The sequence below is a fragment of the Canis aureus genome, chromosome 5, assembly GCF_053574225.1.
Source record: "Canis aureus isolate CA01 chromosome 5, VMU_Caureus_v.1.0, whole genome shotgun sequence".
Taxonomy (NCBI): domain Eukaryota; kingdom Metazoa; phylum Chordata; class Mammalia; order Carnivora; family Canidae; genus Canis; species Canis aureus.
In genome coordinates, this window is record NC_135615.1 from 72,398,382 (window position 1) to 72,418,841 (window position 20,460).

A 20,460-nucleotide genomic window follows, 5' to 3' on the forward strand; every position below is an offset into this window, starting at 1 on the left:
CAGATTAATCTGTGGAAATTACAAAGTGCTCATCTCAATAAAGTAAAAAGAATAAATTCATAATAATTAGAGATATCAATAGTTAAATGAGTTGCTTAGGAATAGTGAGCTTATTATCACTGGAAACACCCCATGAGAAGATGAATGACCATCTATTATGGATGTCAGAGAAAAAGTTCTTCCATCAAGTGGGTCCTTACATTAACTGACCTCTAAGGTTCCACCCAATGCTAAGATTTTACAGATAGGAAGGAAGGTAAGAAAGAAAACAAAAGGGAAATTAGAATAGTGATGTAATTGGATTATTTTTAAAAGACTATATTATAAAGTCAGAATTACCAATTGGGTTAGAAGGGGAAAAAACAGAAAAAGGATAAAAGGCCCATCTGCTTCTTTAATCAGACAATGGAATCCAATGGCCTTCTTTCAAATGGAAAGAAAAAATGTTCAAGTATTGAAGTTTCAAAAAAATATGCAGAAAATAGTTTCCCAATAAAATCAATCCCCTCAGGCAGCCCGCGTGGCCCAGCGGTTTAGCGCTGCCTTCAGTCCAGGGTGTGATCCTGGAGACCAGGGATCAAGTCCCATGTCGGGCTCCCTGCATGGAACCTGCTTCTCCCTCTGCCTGTGTCTCTGCCTTTCTCTCTCTCTCTCTCTCCCTCTCCCTCTGTGTGTGTGTGTGTGTGTGTGTGTCTGTCATGAATAAATAAATAAAATCTTTAAAAAAAAATCAATCCCCTCAAAACCACAGGAAAGCATCTTTCCCTGATAACTCATTTAAGTGTACTAATTTATACTTCTAGAAAAATAGGAGTGACCACCTATGTGGTTTTCAGATAAAAATGGTAATTTAAAATACACAAAAAAGTTTCTTTGTGGTTCTCCCTCCAACCTTCTGCAATTATTCTGACCTTAAACTACTCCTTAGGTAGACTTGTAAAGAATATTTGCCATAATGAGTGAGTCAGAAATGTCACTTGGCATGAACATGCTGTTTTCAACAACTTAATTTTTAATTTAAGACATTTCTATGATGACTAATACCGTTGAATCAGTTCATTCAAAGATATTTTCAAATAAACAAATTTACTCATCTCCTTCTAAGACTAAAGAAATGTTCTTCACTTCTCCATAGAATTCAAGCTCATACTTAGACGATGTCTACACATATACACATATTCTCAAAGCCTTCTGGGCCCTCCCAGAAGGATACATTATCCCCATGATTACTAGGCATCACTGAGGAACTAGTGAAACCAAAAAATTCATTTTCCAAAGAACTGAGTTTTACTCCCTTTGGGTGTCAAAAATGTGTCCAGTTAGCCATTCTGAATGGGAATCTTTATAAAGTGGATGTGTTTCCTCATTTCATCTAAATACCCTACAGAACATAATTAAACTTTTACTGATTTAGTCATCATCATCATGAACTTCAATTACTATGCAGTGCTTATGTCCTTAAGGGCTTCTAAAGTCTGTGGGGACAGTAAGCTCTATCACAGGAATACATAAAGGATTGTGTTTTTTTTTTATTTTTTGTATCTTCCTTTAATAGTTTTCCTATCCACTTATTTGCAGAATTAATCCAGATTTCTTGCAGATGTCCACATGGCCTGTCAACAAGTAGTTTCCAAAATCTCTTCTAATCTGCTATTTGCTAATCTACATTGACTAGGAAACTAAATAGCCAAGTGTATTAAATTGTGTCAAAAATAAGAATAAGTGCTACAGAAAAGTAAGACTAATGCTTTGTATTACTGGAATAACTTCAACACATGTATCTTATGAGGTATTTTGGCCTTCAAATACCAGACTGGCCTGCTATGAGATTCCCATTACATTGTGACTAGACTACTTACTAGTAGAGGCTGTGAATAAACTACACCAATATAAAGACTATCATCTTTCTTTAGAGGTAGAGACCAAAAATCTTTAACGTTGTTATTTATATCAGGTATTGTATCCATGTAAACTCTTCTAGATAGCAAAAAAACAAATAGTTTAGTCTGAAGGAATAACAGAAAGGAAGAACTTCCTAAAAGTTCAAAAATCTCCAGGTAAATGCAGACTAAACCTGAAAATTTCTAGCTGCAAAACAATTTTACCTAAGACTTATGGATCTTTTCTTACACTCTTATTTTCATTTTATTATCTTAGAGCCAATTCAGTCTAGCGATACTTAACTAACTTCTAAACTCAAGAAATTCTCTAAGATTTTTTAGATGGGTAAAATTTCACTTTGACCAGAAGACTACAGTAAATTAATTGAACATCAAATGTCATCTGATTTGTGTACAAGTATGAATCAGAAACTTGCACTAGATCATGGCTTGTTTTAGCAAACATTCTAAGATTGGAACAGATACTATGGTTGTCTCCCACCACCACAACAGATAATGTGAAAAATATACCACAGACTACCAGAAGGTAAAATGCTTCCTTTCACAGTTTTAACACTGTCACAGAGACAAGATTTAATAACAGTGGAGTATATCAGGGAGGTGGGTGGAGGGATGAGTGAAATAGGTGATGAGGATTAAAGAGTGCACTTGTTGCAATAAGCACCAGGTGATGTATGAAGTACTGAAACCACTATATTATACACCCGAAACCAATATTACACCATATGTTAACCAACTGGAACTAAAATAAAACTTAAAAACATTTTTAATCAAAAAATAAAAATAATAAATATTCTACATCCGTAAATCCAAGGAGGTTATGATTTGTTGTCCAATGAAGAATAAATGTCTTCTGTCCAAACAACATACAGAAAAGTATAAGTTTTCATAATAACAAATAAAAGTCAAAAAAATCCTTTCATCCTTAAAAATAATAACAGTAGAACATGTCGGATAACCCACTATTTGCTAAAAGAATTCAATAAAAGTATTAAGTTTGATCACATTTCCCTCTCTTTTTCCCTCTCTTAAAAGGGAAGGATCCTATTACTGTGTACTTAATTCTGAGCAATAAAAAACAATTTGTTCGTAACATGATCATATCAGGAAACTTGGCAGAAAATAACAATTTCACAAAGGTTTTTTTTTTAAGATTTATTTATTTATTTGAGAGAGAGGGAGAGAGAACATGTGGGGTAGGGGCAAAGGGAGAAAGAATCTTAAGCAGACTCCACACTGAGCAGAGTCCAATATGGGGCTCGATCTCACGACCCTGAGATCACTACCTAAGCCAAAAAGCAAGAGCTGGATGCTTAACTGAAAGCGCCACCCAGGTGCCCCTCACAAAGTTTTTATATTGAGAAAAGTAGGTCAGTCAAACGTGTAAGTTTATTATAAACAAATTTTAAAACACATGAAAGAAAAAGCATGATTACATGGCCAAGGATTCTACAAAATTACAGAACATATAAGGACAGACAATTCTAGAAAGAGATGTTCATTTACTGTAGTAAATGCCAGGTTCTTTTCTAGGCCTTGGGATATGACAGTGAAATTGTCTTTATACAATCAGAAATTTTTGGAAGATATGAAGAAAGTATTAAAGACACAGTCATGAACAGCAGGGAAATTATGGGGATATCTGTACAATAATGAAGTTTTTAAAGACAGTATAGCAAAAGAATTCTTATAAAAATAATAGCCAAAAGGTTAAGGCCACTAAAGGACAGAGCTTAAAAAAAAAAAAAAAAAAGAAAGAAAAAGAAAACCTTCTAAAAATGGCAAGAAAGAGTGGGAAGGAGGGAGAAAGGAAAGTCAAATCCAAACTACAGCTTGAGAAAAAAACTAAATAGTGTTAACATGTGTCAAAGACAAAATTACCTATGTTCTTCAAAACCAAACGATATAAAAGAAGAATTTACAGTCAAAGACAGTTGAGGCTAGTATAGTAACCTTATACACTAAAATGTGTTTCGTTCTCCAGTCCTAGAAAAACTGTATTTCAAAGTTCAAAGTAATTTGCAAATTTGATTTCAGATTCACTAATAAATCATGGGTCCATACCAAATTTGCAGCTATATGATTGGATCATCATTCAAAACTAACTCAAGCTGGAAAGACGGACTAAAACCAACAAGGTGGCATTTTAAAGAAATGTAAGGTTTCTGCATTGAAGTTTGAGAAATAACTACAAAGAAAAAAAGTAGAAATAAATGTTCATCAATCAGAAAATATGAATAAATTAACTATGAATAGGATGGAAACTACAGCAGTGAAAATGACCTAAAACTACATGCATCAACATAGATGAATCTCATGTTTGAAGAGCTGACTAAAAAGTATTACATATTTCATGTAATACTGTTTATATAAAATTGAAAAACAAGCAATACAATTATATAATTAGAAATAGAAAAACTAATTAGACTTAGACTCTAATTAGAAATACATATGTAATGAAAAGTACAAAGAAATGCATAATATCAAAATTTAGAATAGTGGTTACCTCGAGAGACGGAGGGAAATGAGATTGGAGAGGTACCAGAAGGACTCTCAGCTATATCAGTAATGTTCAATTTTCTAAATTGGGTAATGTTTATCTTTTTCTGTTCTTTAAGTATTTTATAATTTTAAAGAAATACATAATTATATCATAAGGAAAATTTAACTTGGTAATATTACTTTTAAAGATTCATGTGAGCCAAAAATACAATGTGGTTTCTAAAAAAGTTAACATAATCTTAATAGAAGTGTGGTATCCAGATTATAGGAAATAAACGAGCCACTGTATTCTTTCTAGTTAACCACAGAATATTGTTTTGTTCTGAGCACTACATTTTAAGCAGGACATTAACAAAACAGAGTGTATTCAATGACCAAAATGATAGGAATCCAGCCTAGATACCATGACTTCAGATAATCCATCAAAAGAAGTGAGAATAATAAGGATAGAAGAAAGATAATAAGAATAAAGGGAGAAACCATACAGTTGTCTAAATACAAAAGCAAGAGTAAGATGAATAGGTAAAATGTGGTGCATATATATATGCAATGGAATATAGTCAGCCTTAAAAAAGAATGAAATTCTGATATGTACTATAACATGGATGAATCTTAAAAACATTATGCTAAGTGAGGATATTATGCTAAGGCAGATATCACTGTTAAAATCATATAAATCTACAACTGAAAAAAGCCCTTAACTATTAACTATCTAATTCATTCAAATACGAAGTCACTCACCTAACTCTGGGAAACAAACAAGGGGTAGTGGAAAGAGAGGTGCGCAGGGGATTGGGGTGACTGAGTGACGGGCACTGAGGGGGGGCACTTGACGTGATGAGCACTGGGTGATATGCTATATGTTGGCAAACTGAACTCCAATAAAAATAAAATAAATAAATAAATAAATAAAATAAATAAATAAATAAATAAAAATAAAACTCAGTTACATGGAAAAAAAACAAAAAATAAATATGAAGTCACTAAGAGTAGATAAGTACAGTTATTTACCTAAGATCACTAAGCTAATAGTGATCTTAATAACTCTCAACTTAAGAACTATTACTTTAGCTAATAACTAAGCCAGCTGGTAGGAACACAGGCATTATGATCCTCAGGCCATTGCTATTTCCATTACAACATCATATGGACCAAGTCAGAGTTCCCCCAGAACTGGGGTGACAGTGCACAGAGTTAAGGAAGATGAGTCTCCTTTTAGCTAAAGTGATCTCAAGCAAATACCAAATGCCCTAAAAGATGCTTCTAATTCAAAAGCCAGTCTATCCAAATGAAATGGGAAATCCTAGCCATAGTTTCTATCCTTTTAAACGTCCCACTAATACAATTCTCCAAGCACCATCCAGTTATTATAGCCATAGTTTGGCTGCCAGGCACCCCATATGTAACAATTGTCCTCTGCTACTTACTCTGCTGAACTGAAAGCTTTTAATACATAATTGTCTATATTTGAAAGGAAAATTGCGAGTGGGCGTACGTATCTGTAATAAGATATTTATAACACTCTAGTCTAACATCCTGACAGTTGGCATCATATAAATCAGCTCTAATCCTAAGAACTTAGAATCCCAGAAACTTAAGCATTTTCCATGAAGCATACATACATATGCACATGTGCAAACACACACATAATCTGACCAATATTTCAACATGATCTCCAAACAGCTTTCTTTCTCCCCTCCCAGTGAAGTAGTACGTAGGAACCTGGCAACACTAAAAAGCTGAAGATGTAAAGACTCACTCCAGCAATGAGTGTTCGAAATTACTGGAACTTGCTTTCTTCCAAGCAACTTACAGGACTCCATAAGGGTTCCCCATCATAGAAAAATAGGAACTATTTAAATGACTTTCATAGAATCTTTATAGTTCTAAAATATGAGAGTAAGTTAGAAAAATCTATTCTGAGTTCTCTCAATTATATCCCTTAGTCATGACAGGTTTCATTTGACATGGTTATATTCTCTATTCATCACTTCCCAGTGTATTCATTATATTGCCCAGACACAATTTTCCATACTGATGTCTCCAAATCAGTTTGTATAAATAGAAATAGATGACTTAATCCTTGTTCTAGAAATACATAGTAAGTCCATACTTCCCACATCATGGAAAATGGGTTAAATAGAAATTATTGAGTTTATTTCTAAAAATGAAGATCACCCTGAGTCCACACTAAACAACTAGGAAATAAAACATGACCCCCGATATCAGCATGTCAAAAAAACTCTTGTTCCTTTTAGAGGAGGGGCAAAAAAATATCTTCATTCCTTTTTTTTCTATGTCTTTTAAACACAATTCTTCCTGCACAAACTGTTTTCTAGCACAGTACCATGAAATCCCAGACCAACATAATGACATAGTATTTGTCTAGTAGATATCATGAGGGAGGAATATAGAAACTAATACTGCTTATATTAAAAATATGAGAAAACACAGTTTTCAAGTATAGAAATAAGAGAAGTGGGAAACAATAGATAATGTGGTATGAGAAACACAGACTTGAAAACAAAAGATCTGAAATTGTCTATAAATGTAATTCAATCACCTGATAAAAGAGTTTATTGTGCGAGTAAAGATCACATACTATAAACATACATCACATACTATAAACATCAGGTTCAAGAATGCCTGGGTGGCTCAGTGGTTGAGCATCTGCCTCAGGGTGTGGTCCCAGGGTCCTAGGATCCAGTCCCACATCAGGTTCCCCACAGAGAGCCTGCCTCTCTCTTTGTGTTTCCCATAATAAATAAAATCTTAAAAAAGAAAACCGGGTTCAAATCATTTTTAAACTGTCTATAAACAGAAACAAAAGCATTCGTGTTTAAAATAATTTTCCTACAATAACTGGAACAGTTCTCTAAGGAAGTAAAAGAAAGGGCGCCTGGGTGTCTCAGTGGTTGAACGTCTGCCTTCAGCTCAGGTCGTGATCCTAGGGTCCTGGAATGGAGTCCCACACCCGGCTCCCTGCATGGAGCCTGCTTCTCCCTCCTCCTGTGTCTCTGCCTCTCTCTCTCTCTCTCTATGTCTATAATAAATAAATAAATCTTAAAAAAAGTAAAAGAAATAGCTAAATAATTTTTATACCAAATATTCACTATATCTTCAATTTATTTTTTTTAAAGATTTTATTTATTTATTCATTGAGACAGAGAGAGAGAGAGGCAGAGACACAGGCAGACGGAGAAGCAGGCATCATACATACAGAGAGCCTGACGTGGGACTCGATCCAGGGTCTCAGGATCACGCCCTGGGCTGCAGGCGGCACTAAACCGCTGCCCAACCGGGGCTGCCCTGTATCTTCAATTTATAGCAAGATGGGGGAGGAACAACTCTCCAAAACAATTACTCCTTCAGTGAAGAAAAAAATATATATATATATCTTTGAGTTAAAAAGTCTCAATCCTTTTCGTAATCACCAGTAAAAGCTTTATTTTTGTTTATATTACATGAAGATTATAGAACACCGAAAGGACTTTAATAAGTTACCTACCCTAACTTTTCATTCAGTGTAGGAATCCTTTCTGACCTATTGCTAACCAGAGGCAAGCAATCTAGTACTCTTTTAAACAATTCTGATGGCAGGGACACTGACTTTACATACTCCATTGTTAGGTAATTCACTCTAGAAAGATCTTCCCTTACATTGAACCCAAATCTGCCTCTCTATAATTTGCACACACTAGTTCTAATTTGAGCCACTACATCATCTAAAATAAGCCTGATTCCATTCCAGTTTTTCAAATCTTTGAAGATAATTAGTTTGAACCAGATGAAATTGTCAATATTCAACTTTTTTACCTTAAAAAACAAACAGCAATTTCATATAGTTCAACCTAATACATCATTTTTTGCCCCTTACACTGCTCCTCTCTGCTTTGATCTTTTCTAAGGCTAAATATCCCAAGATCATTAAACTGTTCCTTCTATCTATATCTGGGGGTATTTAGTTCCTCATTATCCTGGCCAAATTCTTCCAGTTTCCAGAGTACAAGTATTTTTCTTTCTAATGTGGTACTCAGAATTAAACACATTATCCTAAATGACTGAAATGAGTAAAGTTCTAATATGAATCCTTTTATAACCTGATGCTGAATTGAAAACTGAATAGCAAACTCCAATAAAGGAGCTAGAATGATCCTGCTAAAATGTATTTTTATTTTGTTTATAATAAAATCTGTGAAATCTGTGGGGTTTTTAAAATTTTTTATTATGTAGACTCCAGGCCTAATAAGAATCCTAAATTCACGACCCTGAGATCAAGAGTTGGTTTCTCTACCAAATGAGCCACCCAGGCACCCCTCTCCTCACTGTTCTTTAAACATGCTAATAATAAGCACACTATCTGGGCCTTCATATCTGCTGCCTCCTCTGCCTGAAAAGTGGTTCCCAGATAGAAACAAGGCTTGCTCCCTTTCGGTCTTTACTCAAATATCGCTATCTCAGTGAGGCTTTCCTTAGCCACCCTACCTGAAATTGGAGCCCCCACTGCTCCACTTCTTTTCTTTTCCTGCTGTAGTTTTCTCTGTAGCACTGATTATTCTTTACTGACATATGTGTAATTTTTACTTATTCTGTTTATTGTCTCTCTACCCCTACTAGAATGTAAACTCCATTGGAATAAAGGATATTACCCGTTTTGTTCATTGCTGCATCCCTAGTACTTGTAAGTCTGCACTAATATATAGCAGTTGAACAAATAAATGAGTGAATAAATGAAAGAAACTGATCTTGATACACACAAAAGCCAAAAACTATTTTCCTCATGATAAAATATGTACTTAAGTCATTTGGTGAAGAGTAATGAAATGAAAAGACTCCAGACATCTTCAAGAGGAATACAAATGATTTATTTACATATCCAATGTATTCAAATACTCCAGATGTGGTGAGGTTGATTCCTTTTAGAATAAATTGATGATGGACAATAATCAATATCAGAAACTTTGTATTACTCTTCTAAAAACTTTTTAAATTTTACACAGTAAATATTATTTTATTTTTTTAAAAGATTATTTATTTGAGACAGGATGGGAAATGAGGCTGAGGGAAAGGGAGAGAGAATCCTCAAGCAGACTCCCCACTGAGCACAGAGTCTAAAACACCTCAATCTTATGACCCTGAGATCATGACCTGAGCAAAAACCAAGAGTCAATGCTTAACTATGTCACCAAGGCACCCCACAGTAAATACTATTTTAAAGAAAACATTCACTCATAGAAGAATGCTTTTGCAATTTAATTACAAAGCAATTAGCGAAATTATTGTGTTGCCTACCAGCAAAGGAAATTAAAATGCCAAGTCCTTGAAAATGCTCAAGTTTATTCCAAATATTTTCTGGTGTAGTCCAGATAGTCTCTAACAAAGATAGCATTAAAAGGAATGAACATCAACACAAGTGACAATGACCTCAGATTCCCTAAGAGTATACAGTTCTGGGTCAGCTCCCAGGAGTCTGAGTCCAGAGAGAAGCTAGCCTACTCATTCCTGCCTAACCTCTATGCAGAAAGTAAGCAGAGCACAAAGAAAAAGGAAAATCCTTTTAGAGACAACCTGAGCTAAATTTTAAAAGATAAGTAGGAGTGAGTTTATTATTTTTTAATTTTTATTATTTTTTTAAAAGTAGGCTCTATGCCCAATGTGAGGCTTGAACTCATGACCCTGAAATCAAGAGTCGCATGCTTTACGGACTGAGTCAGCCAGGTACCCCAGAAGTGAGTTTAGATGAAGCAAAGAGCATAGCATAGTCACCTGGATGAGCAGTAAGAAGGAGTATGAACACCTAAATGGGAAAGAGCAAGCCAGTCCCTACATATATACAGAGTATAATAATAGGATGACAGAAAAATAATAAAGGATGAGGCAGGCTTAGGACTAGGTAGAGGTAGATTAAGGAAGGCCTTCCTTTGCAACATTCAAGAATTTATACCCTACGCTCTGTAAAACAGGGAGCCATTAAAAGATTTTTAAATATGGAATTGCCACAGCAAAATCTGCTTTTCAGAGAATTTTCTTTGGCAAGTAGGTGTAAGAGGAGGGAGGATATGGAAACAAAGAGACTCATAACAGGCTTGAAGAAAGACCACTGGAGTCTGAACCACCGTCGTTGAGACCAAAAAAAATAACTGGATTCAAAAGATACTGAGGAGAGACAGTATAACAGAGTAGGTTACAATGCCAGCTTCAGCATAAGAAAAACCACTTAGTAGGTAGGACTTTTGGCAATACCTTAACTTTTCTAAGCCTCAGTTTCTCCATATGTAAAATTTTCCCTATTTCCCAGGGTTTTGAAGGATTAAATGAGAAAATGTAAATTACTTAGGTCAGTAATTGACACTTGATAAATACTCATTTTATGGTAGCAATTATTATTCATAAGGTAAAGTGACCAGGCCCTACTCATTGAATATAAGTCATGAGAGAAAAGAAATCAAGATTGACATGCCGGTTTTCACTAAAGTCATAAGTGGGTAAATGTAAATTTAAAAGAAATAGGTTTAGGGATCCCTGGGTGGCACAGCGGTTTAGTGCCTGCCTTTGGCCCAGGGTGCGATCCTGGAGACCCGGGATTGAATCCCACTTCGGGCTCCCGGTGCATGGAGCCTGCTTCTCCCTCTGCCTATGTCTCTGCCCCTCTCTCTCTCTCTGTGTGTGACTATCATAAAAAATTTTTAAAAAATAAAATAAAATAAATAGGTTTAAAGTGGAAGGTGATTATTTTGGTTTTTGACATATTCAGGAGTCTAGAGGATACCCAAAATAGTTTAAAGGTGCTAGAAATCATTCTGAGTTCTCAAAAACAATGTAGAGTGTAAACACAAAAGGTTTACATAACCCTGTGTGTGTAAACTCATCTAATCAGAGTTATAATAAAGCATCAGAGAATGTTACACCTCAATCAGAACTCATAAATTATTGGGCAGCCCTGGTGGCCCAGCAGTTTAGCGCCGCCTTCAGCCCGGAGCCTGATCCTGGAGACCCAGGATCGAGTCCCACATCGGGCTCCCTGCATGGAGCCTGCTTCTCCCTCTGCCTCTCTCTCTCTGGGCCTCTCTGAATAAATAAAATAAAAATCTTTTAAAAAAACTCATAAATTATCTAGTTGAATGGTTCTTCATCTTTTTGTTGTCATGAACCATCCAAGAATCTGATGAAAACTATAGACCTTCTCCTCAGAAATCTTCAAAAACAAAATTTGCAACAATGGGTTGAAAACTCCCTGATCCATCCCCCTCAAAAGGCACTGAGAGATGAGGTGCCTGGATGGCTCAGTCGGTTAAGCATCTTCCTTTAGCTCAGGTCATGATCCCAGGGTCCTCGGGTCAAGTCCCGCATCAGGCTCCCTGCTCAGCAGAGAGCCTGCCTCTCCCTCTCCCTCTGCTTCTCTTCCTGCTTGTTCGCATGCTCTCTCTCTTTCTCTTTCTGTGTCAAATAAATAAATAAATAAATAAATATTTTAAAAAAGAGGCACTGAGATATAATTAGGCTGAGTTACTGCTAATTAGAAGCAAAGCCAAAATCAAAACCCAGGCTTTCAATTTATGTTTTTTCTCCACTATTACCAGCAACTTGAAATGATTCTTTCAAATCTACATTTAGTCAATCATGCAAGGTGAAAAATCTCACACACACACACACACACGCACAGGATTCAGACTGAAGGCAGCTCAGAGCCGTCATCAGGCTTTCTTGATCCAGTGGCATTTTCCAAAAGTCAATTGTGTCCCATTTACAAAAACAGAATTGGCATTCAAAATAAGACGCATTGGTTGTAAAGTCTTTTCTTTGTTTTTGGTTCTTCTCTTTTTTTTTTTTTTTTTTAAAGGTACTTTACTTTTTAAAAACTTATCTTCGTAATGGGAACAAGTTTCTTTAAATATAAAGAATGCTATTACAATTTAATTAAATAAGTACTACTGCCACATACCACATACAAGGCCATAAAGATGCAAAATATATCTAAGAATCCCAAGGTCATCCATCAAGTAAAACAAATAAATGTCTGAAAGTTTAAACAAAGAAATAGAGAACACCTTTGTGCCGACTTATTTTAAATGCCTAAGTAAAAAACAAAGACTCTGGTGAGAGACCCATACCCAACTACTGATAATTCAAAATAGACTGTGCAATATGTTTTTTTTAAAAAGAATTTATTTATTTATTTATTAGAGAAAGAAAGAGTACAAGCATGGGAGCAGCAGAGGAAAAGGGAGAAGCAGATTCCCTGCTAAGCAGGGAGCCTGATGCAGGGCTCAATCCCAGGACCCCAGGATCATGACCTGAGCCTAAGGTATACGTTCAACTGACTGAGCCACCCAGGCACCCCTGCAATATATGCTCTAACAGATACATAAACAAAATGTTCTAAGGATCTCAACTAAGGAGCAATAGGCTTTGGATTCTGACAGACCTGAGGTCTAATCCTAGCTCTGCTTCTTCTAAACTGGAAACTTGGGTAAATTATTTAACTTTTCTAAACCTTTGTCTTTTCATTTGAAAAGCAGTCATGTATTTCAAAGGATTTTTTTGTTAGGATTAAATGAGAAAATACAAATAAATTTCAGCTATCACTCTGACAGAAAAATTAAATTTAGTTTTAATATTACATTTGTAAATTACATAAATGACCAGTGTACTGTATTAGCTAATAAGTTTATTCTGCTTCATTAAAGTGGAATCTCTTTCTATATCTATACTATTTTATCTACTATACACATATCTTAATATAACTAAATTAAATAGGTCTTATGGTGATGACAACAGTATATTTTCTTTTTTTTTTTTAATTTTTATTTATTTATGATAGGCACACAGTGAGAGAGAGAGAGGCAGAGACACAGGCAGAAGGAGAAGCAGGCTCCATGCACTGGGAGCCCGATATGGGACTCGATCCCGGGTCCCCAGGATCACACCCTGGGCCAAAGGCAGGCGCCAAACTGCTGCGCCACCCAGGGATCCCCAACAGTATATTTTCTCCTAAAAATATACTGCTTCAGAATTGAGTATATCTTAATATAGACTACCATGAACAGATTAAGCAGATATCAAAATAATATAAAAATACCCTTAGTATCAGATCAAAAGAGATAGTTTCAAGACTTTACCAATTCTACTAACAAACATAGCATAACATTTGTATTTGGGGTTCAACAATGACAGACTGGTGGAAGGAGAGAATCAAACTTGAGTTTTGACAGTAAAATGCATTAAAATTCAATTTTTTAGTTTTGTGAGAATATGAGAGTCTGAAATAAGTATATATTAATATGTATATTAACAGTATATTAATACATATTCTTGAGAAATGTATTACATATTAATGAATACACAGAAGGAACACAATTTGGTCAACAACATTATCTCACTTTATCTCTGTGAAGTAGATAGAACAGATATTATCTCCATTTTATCAAAAAAAGATAATGTCAGAGTGGTAACATGATCTATTCAAGGTCCTACGATGGTTGAGCTAAGACTCTCTGAACTGGGTATTCTGACTCCCAGTCTGTTTTATTTTCATTAAATTAAAGTTCTCTAGGGGCATCTGGGTGGCAGTTGAGCATCTATCTGCCTTCGGCTCAGGGCATGATCCTGGGACCTGGAATGGAGTCCCACATTGGGCTCCCCACAGAGAGCCTGCTTCCCCCTCTGCCTATGTCTCTGCCTCTCTCTGTGTGTCTCTCACGAATAAATAAATAAAATCTTAAAAAAAGTTCTCTCGTTTTAGTGTGCTATTTTCTCTTTCATTCAACAAGTGTTTCCTCAAACACTATATTTTTTAAGGAAAAACAAACCGATCTCCAAGTTACAGTCTTATTAAATATTTTATTTATTTATTCATGAGAGACACAGAAACAGAGGCAGAGACAGAGGCACAGGGAGAAGTAGGCTCCATGCAGGGAGCTCAACATGGGACTCAATCCTGGGTCTCCAGGATCATCCGCTAGGCTGAAGGTGGCGCTAAACCACTGAGCCACCTGGGCTGCCCTAATTTTTATTATAGTATATATTTATAACCAAGATACTCTGAAACTATAGAAAATAAAATACACATTAGGAATAAAACATCTTATTCATCTAAGACTACTGATCCTAAAACCTTAAATGTCACAGGAGTTAAGAAAAAAAAAAAAAAAAAACCAGCACTCTAAGGGCACCTGGGTGGCTCAGTTGGTTGAACATCCAACTCTTGGTTTCGGTTCAGGTCATGATCTCAGGGCTATGGGATAGAGCCCCACGTTAGGCTCCAAGCAGTAGAGAGTGTGCTTGGGATTCTCCCTGCCTCTGCCGCTCATGCTCATGCTCTCTCAAAATAAATAAATCTTTAAAAAAAATAAACATTATAAAACACACACTTATCACATAGGCAAGCTCCTTTTGGGCACTCAAGAGTCCATCTACCTTTGTTGTAAGCCTAATTCTAACAAGTTTGTTTGCCCTAATTTAACAGATAAAGTAGAAGCAGTCCTGATTCTACTGGATATACATACTGAAAGTAAAGTAGAAGGAAACACAAAAATCCAAAGGTATAGCAATCTTGACCATTTATTGTAGGGCTAATAAAACCTACATCATTCAAGGTCCTTATTATTGTTCATAATAATACACAAGCACCAACAAAAGAATGACCCAATTCCATATACTTTATTCAAGAAGGCAGTTCCTGTTTTCTCAAACTCAGAACCTTGAATTCTTCTACTCCCCTTTTTGTTTCTAATTACTTAAATCCAATCAGCTGCCAAATCCTACTGATCCTGAGTCCAACTATATATACATGTTTCCAATTTACTTCCTCTGCTCTGATGTACTGAAGGATACTACAAATAACGTGTCACTGTTTCCAGTCCCTCCTGCTCCTGCTACAAAAGTTAAATTCCTAAAATATTTAGTTATGTCACTCTAATTCATTCAGTTAAATACTTATTGAAAGATCAACTTATAAAGGCTCTATAGTTGTTACAATACAAAATCCAAACTCCTTTTCCACAGCACCTGAGCCTGGCTACGATTTATCCTCTTCCTACCATTCTAGTCTCTGTGGGGTGTCCACTGGAAGGTGCGGGCACCAAATGTGGGACGTTCTGATCGGGTGGAGGCCAGCACCATGGGTGGTGAAAGAGTTCACCCAAGGCAGAACAAAAGAGATAGAAGTTCATTGAATACACGACAAGGGAGAGGCAGGAAGGACTTCAAAAGAGAGACTGTCTGCAAGGAGGCAATGGTGAGGAGCCACAGCTCTAGGGCAGAGTGAGAATGTATAAATGGGGACATATGGATTTTCCTTTTGGTAACTGCCCCTGATTGTAAGGAGCCCATTGGTTAGTTAGGGCCTATGGCTATTTCCAGGTGGGTCCCTTAATAAGCGTATTTGCATTCAGCTCAGTGGAAAGCTGTGGGCCCTTTTAGCTTACTCAAGTTTCTATCACTCAACCTTGTTGCCCAAAAGCAGCCTCTACAGCCCCTTTTCCCACTGGTCCCACTTGGAACCACTTGCTGTTTCCTAAAACAGCCTGCACTTCCCTGATTCTGCCTCTCTGCTTTCTGTAATGGCTAACCCTGCATCCCCTACCTACTGAAATTCTAACCTTTCTTCAAGGCTCAGTGTCAATACCATGTTTTCCAGAAAAAGTTCTCTAACCCTTCCAGTCAGAATGAATCCCTCCATCTAAGTATATTTATTTACTTAAGATATATTGGATATTTTTCCAAAAATATCCAGCTCATTATTTTTAATACTTGTACAATATTCCACTATAGAAATGCCACAGGTTTTACTCAAAGGTGTACAATTTTTTAAAGCATTAATTTCTTTAATGTAAAGAATATAAAGTTAATCCTATAATCCCACTGATCAGTTAATACCTATTGACACTTTCTTTAAAAAAAAATTCTATTTATTTGAGAGTAAGAGAGCGAGTACAAGCCGGGGGAGGGGCAGAGGAAAAGGGAGGAGCAGGCTCCACGCTGAGTGGAGCCCAATGTGCTACCTGCGGTGCGCAGCTTGATCCCAGGACCCTGGGATCAGGACCTGAGCAGACCGTTTAACCAAGTTAGCCACCCAGGTTCCCCCTGATGCCACTTTAATAAATAAATAAATAAATAAATAAAAGTAATACATGCTCAGGGCATCTACCTGACTCCATAGGAAGAGTGCATGGTTTTTTTGTTTTTTTTTTTTTTGAGTGTATGGCTCTTAATCTTTGGGTCATGAGTTCCAGCCCCACACTGGGTGCAGAAATTACATACATAAATAAATACATAAGCTTAAAAAAAAAAGGTAATACATTCTCGTGATTAGGAAATTCAAACAGTACAGAAAAGTATTTGCTAGAATAGTGGCTTCAACTAAGTAAAAGGTGAAGAGAATCAAATTAGAGGTACATAAAGAGGGTCTGAGGAACTGAGGAAGCAGCACAAGTTCTGCTAACTGTAAACACTCACTGAAATTGATTCTTATTTCCTCATTTTGCAAATGGGCCATTTTAAAGACTCATTCTTTAAAACAGTGGCTGGTTATAAAAATGTTCTTGCCATGTTTCTGTCAGGCAGAATGAGCATTCTTTTTTTTTCTTTCTTTCTTTTTATGTTGATAGTCCCTCCATATAGGGGAGGGAAAATGGTTAGTCAGGAGCAATCAGTCATTAGCAAAATCAATGTTCATATCCATGAAGATGTCTAAAAACCATTTCAAATGTGCTCTAACTTCCCCTATATAGTATCCCTCATAGAAAAGCCTTTTACTATATTGTGTGGTTCTATCTTGTCAAAATCAGATGACAGATGTAAGCCATACCTAGAGGATACACTGCTTATACCAACCAAAGCTTTAAAGCAAAAGCCTCTGTACAGGGCTGATTTAGTTCAAATTCAACTGCATCCCTATCCATTCTTCATATTACATACAATCTAGTCTTTTTAAGCAATGCTTTCTTCACGTCTTGCCTATAGAATTCTTACTGCTATTTCAAGGCCAAGCTCAAGTTGCAGCCTTTGTTCCTTTACTCAAGCCCTTAATAATCTCTCTTCTCCTCCTTGGAATTTAGAGAATTTGTTTATACATTGTCCAGTATTTCATTAAATTCTTTGTCTTCTATTATTTCACATATACTACTTGACTGTGAGCTCCTTGAAGGCAAGGCTTATATCCTACAATACCAATTCAGAGTAACTGAATAGTAGGAGCTCAATAAAAATATTTTTAGACGATTCTTACTATTTGTGAAGTATCTTAAAGTAAAGGGGTTTTTTTTTTTTGCTTTGTTTTTTTGGGGGGGGTTATATTTTATTTATTCACAAGAGACATAGAGAGAGGCAGGGACATAGGCAGAGGGAGAAGCAGGATCCCTGTAGGGTGCCTGATGTGGGACTCGATCCCAGGACCCTGGGATCATGACCTGAGCCAAAGACAGATGGGTGACCACTGAGCCACCCAGGTTCCCCTTGTAATGTTAATAATAAACTTTTAAACATAATTCTCTAATCATGGAATTCCTAAAGTTTATTTGTAGTTATGTATTACCTAAAGACAATATTGGTAATACTGACTGCAACCCAACACAAGGACTATTTTGTCAAGCAACTTTCCGAGAAACCAATAGCTTAATCTGTGATAGTTCTCTAGTTTCACGAAGAGGTTCTTGTTCTCAGAGACTTGTAGTATAGATCTTCTGAATGAACCAGCAGTTATTTACTTTCAGTTCTTCAAAACTAATTTTTCCATACAGCTGTGTTTACTCACACCATGTCTCATTTATGCGAGAGGTGTAAAATAGCAAAGCCCAGATCTCTCCCTCTCTCCTCTTTTTTTTCTCTTGCCTTTGTTATTTGCCTTTCTGCAGCTTGCTAGCCAAAGCTGTAATTAGTACCCCACAGGGATCTATACTTTTCTAATAAAGAACAGCCTACAGCACAATGACATGTATACACACACAGCCATGTGTGTTCCTAACAAATTAGAAATATTTTACACACGCAAGCCTTCAACAGCTAAATGGGAGCACTTTACATGGCAGCTGAAACTGACTCATAACACTGCAGCTTGATTCATCCCTTTCTCTCTGACTCCACACGCACCTAATTTCAAGAAGGGAAACACTCAGAGACTGAGTAAAATCATGAATACAAGTCCTAAAGCAAACCTTAGCAGGTAAAACACAATTGTCAAGGAAATATTTTTCTCAAATACTACAACAGTTGTGGTGTTTGTTAGATTAACAGTTTACTGTGACTTTTCTGTAAAGTCACAGTTTCAGTCAAACTGATTAATTTAGGGAGGCACCTGGGTGGCCCTTATAACAAGGGGTTCAAAAAGCTATAAGCACCAATATCACCTAAAGAGTAAATAATGGCTTTCAATATATACTACCATTTCAATATAGAGATATTGTTATGATTAATAAAATCAAAAATATATTTAAAAGATTTACTGATTGGGATGCCTGGGTGGCTCAGTGGTTAAGTGGCTGCCTTCAGCTCAGGGCGTGATCCTGACATTGAAAATGAAGGCTGAAAATCTTAACTTCTAAGGTTGAAAATCACTTTATAAGGCTGCACTCCTTGAACTGGAGATGCATATAATGTAGAGTTGTTGCCAGGGACACACACGAGTTATTTAATACAGGTGCTTAAACATGGGGACTCTGAATCAGCTTTCTGCATGTTTTTTACAAACTGGTAAAACATTTTTAAACCGTTCAACTGGGAGATTTGTGAAGTATAAAGTAAAAATATTAATATATTGCATGAAGTAAGAAATTTTCCTTTAAAAATGTTACTCAAGAACTAAAAACTTCTTACCACACTAACTGGCATGTCTAATCTGTAAGATTCTACTATAAATGTGGTTGAAATGTCATCACTCCTCATTGGCTCACACAACACATTGGTTAATGAAAAGTTCAGGATCTAATGCTAAACAAAGGGGTTTCCTACTTTGAGGTCCCTCAGACCAAGCTATTTTCAATCTCCCTTTGGGAAATATTAATAATCTTGAAAGAGCATAGATATGTTTTGCAGCAAGCTAGAGCATTAATATTGATTTATTGAGGACAGGTGCCTACAGCTCTTTGTTGGTTAGTACTTTGCCTTCTACAATAGCAGCACTGTATGAAACATTCACCTCATTTATAACAATATCAAGTTTGTAACATTTTAGAATGTAAGATGATTGCACATTTCTTGGAAAACAATAGAAAATATGGAGGTATAAACTATAAATGATTATAGCAGTGGTTCTCAATCTGGGGTACACATCAGAATTGTTGTGAAATATTTAAAAAGTATAGATGCCCAGTCTCCAGCCTAGCACCTTCAAGAGTATTTTGTTTGTTTTTAAAGTTCCAAAGGTGGTTCTAATGCAGACCCTCGGTTAAACATAAGCACCTAAGAGGTTCTCAAAGTGTGGTCCCCTGACCAGGAGTATCATCACCTAGTAACTTGTTAGAAATGCAATCCTCCCACTTCACCCTGACATACTGAATCAGAAACTCTGGGGATGATGCCCAGCAATCTGTTTTCACAACACTCCCAAGTGATTGTGATGTGTGCTAAAGTTTAAGAATCTTTGCTTTAGACTATGGTGTCCATCCATTCTTCACTAACTCTTTAAGACGAAAATGAGATTTAATTAATACAAATATACTTAAGGCATTTTTTTCTAATTGAAAAACATTTTTAGTTTTGTCTTTACGGATAATTAAATTAACACTAATGCGACCTATATTGAAAAAGGTTTAATTCATCAAGTTCTTGGGTCAGGCTTCATTTTTAAACACAAATGCACCCAGCATTAGACAAGAGCTCCTAAATTACCATGCCATTTGGTCTATTCATCTGTTTCCCAGGCAGCAGGAGTTTCTCAAGTCGGCTGATTAATTGCAACATTTGAGTGGGGGGAGGAGCAGACCCTACATGACTTGTCTTTCTTGATTTCAAGAGTAACTGATGTCTAGATTTAACTATCAGTTTATAGGAAATATAAAAAACAAAGAAACCTGTTAAGCCCTACCATGGAATTGAAATTGGCAAAACCGGACTGAGGACA

At 36.2% G+C, this 20,460-nt stretch overlaps 1 protein-coding gene across 3 annotated transcripts in view; it reads right to left on the reverse strand.

The window, feature by feature from the left end:
• EPB41 (erythrocyte membrane protein band 4.1) overlaps nucleotides 1-20,460 on the reverse strand; it is a 197,835-nt gene that overhangs the window by 116,500 nt on the left and 60,875 nt on the right. The window lies entirely within an intron of this gene.